We start from the raw sequence: 7,500 nt of genomic DNA, 5'->3' as shown, positions 1-7,500 counted from the left end.
GGAAGGGGTGAGGAGGTTGGGAGAGGGGGAGGGAGAAGGAGAGGGGGAGGGAGAAGGAGAGGGGGAGGGAGAAGGAGAGGGGGAGGGAGAAGGAGAGGGAGAGGGGGAGGAGGAGCTCTAAAGCTACACTCTTCGGGGGAAAAGAAAGTTAAGGAGACGTGAGGACTGACACACTAGCTTGGACGTGGCCAGTCCGAGCTTCTCAGGAGGCGCCGCCGGAGAAAGGAGGAGGGAAAATATGTAGATAATGCGTGGGGAATGGAGGGGGGAGAAGGGGAGGGAGAGGGGAGAAGAGGAGATAGAGGGGGGAAGAGGAGGGAGAGGGGAGACGAGGAGGGAGAGGGGGGAAGAGGAGGGAGAGGAGGGAAGAGGAGGGAGAGGGGAGACGAGGAAGGAGAGGGGAAAGACGAGGGAGTGGAGGAAGAGGAGGGAAGAAGAGGGAGAGGGAGGAAGAGGAGGGAGAGGGGTAAAGAGGAGAGAGAGGGGGATGGAGAGGGAGAGGAAGCGCGAGAGGAAGATGGTGGTGGTAATGCATGCCACGATGACGCTACTACTAATACTCTCAATAAGACTGCTGCTGCAATTCCTACTACTACGACTACATACTACAACCACTACTACTACTACATTCCCTAATACTACTTTGCCGACGAACGACTACGAATAAGAAGACTAATCATAGTCATAACCACAACCATTTTTCCCATAACTTAGATAAATCTTGTATTTGCCAAAACCTAGCTTCGGCTAACCTGCCTTCCCATCCGACTTCACGCCTCAAAGATAAAAAAAACAAAAAACGATTTAAAACCTCCAGAAACCAAAATGCTTAATTGCATCTAGTTTATAAAGAAGTGCATCTCTCTGACTGTTGACACTTCTATCCCACACCTCTCTCTTCACCCGCATTCGCATGTGCCCGCATATTTACCGTGCATTCATTTCCCCGTATGAATTCCTTCATTTGTGTATATCAGTATGAATGCGACTTTCCTCTCCTCTCTATCTCTCTGTCTCGGGTTCTTTATTCATCGAGCTGTTTATCTCTTTTGTCTACTTTTGTATCTGTACGTTTGGTATTGGTCTCTGTTTGTACGTATGTCTCTGATTCTTTCTGTCTGTTTGACTCGCTGTTCCAGTTCTCTCTCCCTCATTTTGATTCTGTGTCTGTGTGTGTGTATGTGTGTGTCTGCTTAGTCTGTTTTATTGTCTGTCTCTGTGCTCTCTCCCTCTCTCTCCCTTTTGATTCCCCCCCACCCTCACCCCCACCCCTCCTCCGCCACGTGTATTCCTTCGCCCTCATGTCTCGCCTTCCCATAACCCTAATCTCATCACCCTTTTCACACGGTGCCGATCTCCCGCCATCCCTTTTCCTTGCATCTCACGGCTTGGTCTTAGTCTACCTCTTGAGCTCGCCGCCTCCGTCTTGCTCTTTCTGTCGGTTGGTCTGTCTGTATGCTGATGTTCGTTCTTGCTCTATCTCCCTCTCTTATTAATTTATTCATTTATTTCTCTTTCTCTCTGCCTGTCTCTTTATATCTATCTGTATCTGTATCTGTTTCTCTCTATATCTATATATATATCTATATCTATCTGTATATATATATATATATATATATATATATATATATATAAATCATCCTTCCCCTCTCTCACTCCCCCCCTCTCCCTCCCTCCCTCTCCCCCTCTCTCTCTCTCTCTCTCTCTCTCTCTCTCTCTCTCTCTCTCTCTCTCTCTCTCTCTCTCTCTCTCTCTCTCTCTCTCTCTTCTTCCATCATTCGCTCCCTCCCTCTCTCTCTCGCTCCTCATTCCCCTTTCCCCTCGTTCTCCCCTCTTCCCATATAGCGCCTGGACGCCCGGAGTACGATTGCATCCCGCATTCCTATTTAATCAACCTCTGCCTTCTCTTTTATTGCATCTACCCCATTATTCTTCGCTCCTCGCCCCCTCCCTCCTCCTACTGTTCCCTCCTCACTCCTCACTCCAGGCTCCCTCCTCCTCCTCCTCTTCCCCTCTGCGAATTCCCCCATTCTACCTCTCCCTCTCCTCCCCTTTTACCTTTCTCACCCTCCTGTTTCCCCTCTGCTCTACTCTATTATAACTCGTCTGTGTCTGTCAGTTTAGCGATCCCCCATTCTCTTACCCCCCCCCTTCCCTTTCCTCCTCTTAGGTGCCCCCACCCCCCCACCATAATTTCCATTATCACCTTCCTCTCCATCTACCTCCTCAACCATCCCCACCTCACGTTTTCCTCTTCCTCTCCTCTTCTTTCTTTTACCTCCTCCTGCCCCCTTCTCTAACAATCCTTCTCGTTCTGCCCCCTCCCTCACCCCCTTCCCCTCCCTCCCCTCTCTATCCACCTCCTCCTCCGGCCCGCCCTTACTTCGCCGCCGCCGCCTCTCCCCTCTCTCCCCTTTCCCCTTTTCTCCTTCCCCCTCCCCCCTTCCCGCACCCCCTTCCCCTCCCTCCCCTCTCTATCCACTTCCTCCTCCGGCCCGCCCTTACTTCGCCGCCGCCGCCCTCTCCCCTCTCTCCCCTTTCCCCTTTTCTCCTTCCCCCTCCCCCTTTCCCTCACCCCCTTCCCCTCCCTCCCCTCTCTATCCACTTCCTCCTCCGGTCCGGCCGCCCTTACTTCACCGCCGCCGTCCCCCCCCTCTCTCCCCTTTCCCCTTTTCTCCCTCCCCCTCCCCCTTTCCCTCACCTCCTCCTCCCCCCCTCCCCTAACCTCCCCTTAAGACCCCATTAGCAGAACAGCCCTGATTGCCACGTCCCGGATTGCTGCTGCGAATTAATTAGCATTTAGATGGAAGAAAGAGAAACTCATGCAAAATGATGCTCGGGGTGTGATGGGTGTGATACAATACAAACTCTGGATAGATAGGGTGATTGATGGGGGGGGGGGGGGGGGGGGAGGTGGAGGGGGGAGGGGGGAGGGGGAGAAGAAGGAAGCAAGTGGTGGTGACTTCCTATATACAGATACGCATGCATATGTGCACATACACACGCACATACACATAGATGTATATGTACGTATGTATAATAATTTTCCCCTCTCTCTCTCTCTCTCTTTCTCTCTCTCTCTCTCTCTCTCTCTCTCTCTCTCTCTCTCTCTCTCTCTCTCTCTCTCTCTCTCTCTCTCTCTCTCTCTCTCTCTCTAAAGAACGCCAAGATAACAACAAAAAAAAAGAGGAAAACAAAAGAAGAAAAAAAAAGAAAAAAAAAAAAAAAAAAAACAAAACAGAAAAGAGGAAGGAAGAGGACTAATAGGAGGAGGAGGAGGAAAAATAGGAAAGAGAAGAAGACAAAGAAGAAGAAAAAGAGGAAGAGGAGGAGGAGGAGGAGGGGGAGGGGGGTATAGGATGTCCCGGTTGACACAAAGAATGAGGAATGAGAGATGAGAGACTGTGAGGAAGAGAGCGCCGGCCAACCCGCCAAGACCCAAAACAAGAATGAATAAGGTGGAATTAAAGAGGGACTCGTATCATCGCTCAAAAGCCCCCCTCCTCCCCCTCCCCTCCCCCCTCCTCCTCCTCCTCCTATCCCTTCCCCCCGATTCAAAAGGGTGAATAAACCCAAGGGGCACAAAGGGAACGAGTAGAAAGGCGGAAAGCGAGATGGAGGGAGGAAGAGAGAGAGAGAGAGAAAGAGGAAGTGTGAGGGAAAGAGAGGGGAAGAACGAGAGAAAGAGAGAGAGAGAGAGAGAGAGAGAGAGAGAGAGAGAGAGAGAGAGAGAGAGAGAGAGAGAGAGAGAAACGTGGACCAGAGGAATGTCGAATCGGCTACCTCGAGGTGTGCGCGGCGAGTGTAAAATTGGATATACCAATAAAACTCGTAGAAAATTGAGGATGATTAGAGGGCCAGGATGCAAAAAAAAAAGAGAGAGAGAGAGAGACAAAAAACTGAGGATAATCTAAAGAGAGAGAGAGATAGAGAGAGAGAGAGAGTATGGGGGGGGGAGGGAGGGAGGGAGGGAGGGAGGGAGGGAGGGAGAGAGAGAGAGAGAGAGAGAGAGAGAGAGAGAGAGAGAGAGAGAGAGAGAGCAAGGGGAGGGGGAGGGGGGGAGGGAGGGAGAGAGAGAACAAGGGGGTTGGGAGGGAGGGGGAGAGGGAGAGAGAGAGAGAGAATGGGGAGGAGGGAAGAAGCGAGATATAGAGGTGGGGAGTAGGGTGAGGGGAGAGGGGGCAGGGGTTGATTAACGTGACAGTCGCGAGTAAATTAGACAACAAGAGACACACGCGGTCTGCCTGCCTAGCTGTCCTGCCAATGCATGGCATGGTCGTTACCTATCTATACTCGAGTGTGTATATATATATATATATATATATATATATATATATATATATATATATATGCATATATAGGTCTACATACAAATGAATTGACACGTTAATATATACATAGAATCAAGCCCCGATTTATATAGTGAGTCACGCCCACAAAAAAGGAAACCACGAGCTCAGACAAAATATTGGGCGAGAAGGGTAATTAAACTGACATTTCACCCCAGCCGACAAGCCCTTTTGTTTGACGTATATCATACAACAAGAGAGATGAAAAAAAAGGTTAAAGAAAAAAAAAAAAGTCAAAACGGGACCTTCGACTATTCAACATCGTTATTTTTGATAACCTAATCAAGATGCCGACGCCCTCAGACCGCTCCGCCAAAAGCCAATATGTATGTGCGTCCATAAATGTAAACAAATACAATAAAAATACATCCGGTCTTAATTAAAATCCGTATAAAAAAATGTACGAACGTAAGGACATTTTTCACACGTGCTTCGGCCATGGTGCGAGTCGGGGGCGGAGAGAGAGAGAGAGAGAGAGAGAGAGAGAGAGAGAGAGAGAGAGAGAGAGAGAGAGAGAGAGAGAGAGAGAGAGAGAGAGAGAAGAGGCTACATATGTGAGTGAGTAGTAAGTGAGTGAAAATGTGAGCGAGCTAGTGAGTGAGTGAGTGAGTGAGTGAGTGAGTGAGTGAGTGAGTGAGTGAGTAAGTGAGAGAGAGAGTAAGTGAGCGAGCGGGTAAAAGAGAGAGAGAGAGAGAGAGAGAGAGAGAGAGAGAGAGAGAGAGAGAGAGAGAGAGAGAGAGAGAGAGAGAGAGAGAGAGAGAGAGAGAGGGCCCCTAACCGAGCGTATTTCCCAGACCCAAAACAGACCAAGTGGCGGTACACATGAACCTCAGTTTGTCCTGATAGAATCGTCTTGAAAATTTCCCCTCCTTCTTCGCTCGGGTTTGATTTCCCATGTTTGTTCTGCAAGAGTTTGCAACTTTTCACCTTTTACCGATCTGTTTCCTCAATATTTGGAAAATAAGATGACTCACCGCCGAGCTGTTTCAGATACGGCGATAGGCCACACACAGACACGCGCGCGATACACGTATTACATACACTTCTCCCACGACAGGAACTGTCTTAATTAAATTTCTGGGAATTCACCTTTGATACACCACAGGGTCATTAAGCAGTGAGCAGGGATTGCCTGCTTGCTTCCACGCCACTCTCCAAGACCTACAACTAACTTGACCGTTACAGCTCTAAAGCAACGCAAGCATAAACTTTATAACGAGAGTGAAGAAGCAAAAATATATATACCAGTCTTCCACGGCATAGCCAGCCTGCTGGTGCACTGCAACACAAAAATGAACCTTCCCTTCAACTGAAATTGGAAGCGAAACAATGGATGAGTTTCCATTACTTGTGCCAGGAAGGGTAGTCTCTGATCACACTGGCTGTGGCGAACGCTTGCCTCCAAAACTCACGAGTCAAGAGAAGCTCACCCAAGTTCTCTCTGCCTCTCTCTCTCTCGCTCTCCCCCTTCGTCTCTCGTTTCTCCTCTCCCTCTCCCCTTCCCTTCTTCCGATTCTCCTGTCTATCTCTCTCTCTCTCTCTCTCCTTCTCCCCTTCCGCATCTCTCCTCTCCCTCCATCCCTCTCGTTCTCCCCTCACACAAAAGCCCCCCTCCCCCCCTCTCATCACACCCCACCCTCCACGCTATTCCACCGCACCTCCGTCCCACACGAGGCTAAATTACATGATTAACCGCAAGCCACAGAACACGGGTTGCGTTTATCATTATTTTCCTCATTATGGGCAATCTTACGAATCAAAAACATAGCCTCCAGAGCTCACCCCAAAAACCCACCTTCGCCAGATTTAAGCTTGAGAACCCGACGGGAAAGACACATTCGTGAGTGAGTGTGTGAGTGAATGAGAGAGAGAGAGAGAGAGAGAGAGAGAGAGAGAGAGAGAGAGAGAGAGAGAGAGAGAGAGAGAGAGAGAGAGAGAGAGAGAGAGTATCAAGACTAAAAGCAGACAGCGTGTGGAGAGAGAGAGGAGGGAGGGAGAGAGAGAGAGAAGCTCGCTGCTGGTTTGGGCCCTAAACGGAGAGAATGGAGGTGAAATAGTGTGAAAATTTTGCCATTCTGCAGCAGCGAGGCAGCGGGACTTGATGCGGCATCTAATTTCCTCCCCTTTTGGATTTGTTCTCGGTCAGAAAAATATCGCTCAGGGGGGGAAGGAGAGAGAGGAGGGGAAGGAGAGAAGAGGTCTGGAGGGAAGGAGGGTGAGATAGAGAGAGAGAGAGATAGAAACGGGAAAAAATAAATTGGAGGAACAGCCCAGTGTGAGGAAGATTGGTTAGTCTGCCTCGCCCCATCGAGAGAAAGGTGTTTATTCGCTTCTGGTTATTCATATAATCCGTTTTTTCCTTTTTTTTTCTAAATTGCGTTTTATTTATTCTCATCACTTTGCTTCGTGAATCTCAACTACCAGAACCAGAAATATATATATAAATCGGACCTAGGCTCTTCCAAAGAAATTTCAAAGTAAGCACCGAACACGCTTAGAGTAATCAAAGTAAAGCAAGGCGTCATATTTCGCGAATGCGGATTTACACATTTAGAAATACACAAAATATGAATAAATACATATAAGCCTCAGACGTTATCATCATCACCATCATCATCATCATCGTTATTTCGCATAATTCGGGATCGTGTTGAGATCTGACAGTCATCTCATATAATTGAGCGGCGCACATGTTACGCTAGATTTCCAATTGCATTAAAACTCAACTACAAACTTTTGATAAATCAGGAAAAGAGGAGGGGAAAAAGGGGAGGGAGTAGATAAGAAAACTAACGGTATTTCCAATGTAGTTTTCACAACCTTTGGCAAAAAAAAAAAAAGTCAAATAAATCTTAGTGTTGAGACGGCGAAATGACAATAAACCACTTGTTATTACTTCCACGTTTCGCTTTGAATTCTAACCCCGAGAGACATAAAACTCGGGAATTCATATCTTCTCTTCTCTGAATATCATGATCCCAATAACGCGTATATAAAAAAACTGGTTAAATTAAAAAGAAATTCTTTATTTTTTATGTGGTACTCACAGCCCCACAAAATCACGCATTTCCCTTCCCCCCAAAAATAAAAATAAATCACATCAATTCACTTTCATGGAAGAAATGGGAGGAAAAGAATCAACACGAAAATG

The 7,500-nt window shown here is 47.9% G+C and overlaps 1 protein-coding gene across 1 annotated transcript in view; it reads right to left on the bottom strand.

The window, feature by feature from the left end:
• Positions 1-7,500, bottom strand: part of LOC122259136 (uncharacterized) — a gene marked incomplete in the record, with an annotated part of 255,795 nt that overhangs the window by 247,856 nt on the left and 439 nt on the right.

Source organism: Penaeus japonicus, unplaced genomic scaffold (genome assembly GCF_977035675.1).
Source record: "Penaeus japonicus unplaced genomic scaffold, GWHDUDI00000001_assembly GWHDUDI00000001, whole genome shotgun sequence".
NCBI classification, from domain to species: domain Eukaryota; kingdom Metazoa; phylum Arthropoda; class Malacostraca; order Decapoda; family Penaeidae; genus Penaeus; species Penaeus japonicus.
The sequence above is the reverse complement of the archived record's forward strand: the minus strand, read 5'-3'. Positions and strand labels throughout refer to the sequence as shown.